The sequence below is a fragment of the Benincasa hispida genome, chromosome 11 (assembly GCF_027475165.1).
Source record: "Benincasa hispida cultivar pf3 chromosome 11, pf3_genome.v1.1, whole genome shotgun sequence".
Classification (NCBI taxonomy): domain Eukaryota; kingdom Viridiplantae; phylum Streptophyta; class Magnoliopsida; order Cucurbitales; family Cucurbitaceae; genus Benincasa; species Benincasa hispida.
Genome location: NC_143488.1, coordinates 38117602 through 38118482, shown reverse-complemented (window position 1 = coordinate 38118482; position 881 = coordinate 38117602). Strand labels below are relative to the sequence as shown.

Genomic DNA, 881 nt, shown 5'->3' with positions numbered 1-881 from the left:
TTGTTTTTGGATGAATTTAACTACAAAAGACTGCGAGATGGTTGTTTTTGAAACAAACTTCGAATATTAGGAGATAAATGAAAATTTAAAAAATTGGGAGTATAGTCGAAACCAACTCAATATTTTAGGATTTTTTTTAATAGTTTAATCAATATTTCATTTTTCAAATCATATGAATTTAAATTAATTATTTATTTTAGAACAAAAGTATTTCTTTTCACGAGGGTAACAATTTTAAAGATAAAAATGAAATTAGAGAGAGAAAATCAGTGGAAATATTAATTCATGGATGAATTCTATTTTTGGCATGAAATATTAAGTCAGGAATAATACTAAAAGAAAAATAACAAAATGGTGTCGTGGTGTAGTTGGTTATCACGTCAGTCTAACACACTGAAGGTCTCCGGTTCGAGTCCGGGCGACGCCACCTTGTTTTTTATTCTTTTATTTATTTATTTTCTTTTGTTTTTATTTTCATTTTATTACTTTTTTTGCTCCTTCATTCTTCTTTTTACTGGATCGCATTACAATCATGATGTTCAATACTAAAAAGAGATATTTCTTTTTTCAAGTTTTTTGGTATTCTCAATCTAAACAAACTTTAAATTCTTGTTTTGAAATTAAATTTGGTTATTTCAATCCAATCTTTGCATAAAATTTTAGGTTTTTAAAAAAGTAAAACATATATAATTAGAGAACAATTAGAATATTTGATTGATTTGACAAAATATTACATTAATTAGTTAAATTATGCTCACGTTAGATAAATAATAATAATAAATTGTAGTCCTAGTATATGATTAGAATTCAATAATATCTTTATATGGTTATATATGGCTAATGTGTTTGGTTTAGGCTTACTATAACGGTTATAATAATTG

The 881-nt window shown here is 24.7% G+C and overlaps 1 non-coding gene across 1 annotated transcript; it reads left to right on the top strand.

Annotated features, from left to right (window-relative positions):
- The first annotated feature begins 353 nt into the window (after positions 1-353).
- TRNAV-AAC (transfer RNA valine (anticodon AAC)) lies at positions 354-427 on the top strand. The gene has a single exon. It is a non-coding gene; the product is annotated as a tRNA-Val (tRNA).
- The last annotated feature ends 454 nt before the right edge of the window (positions 428-881 follow it).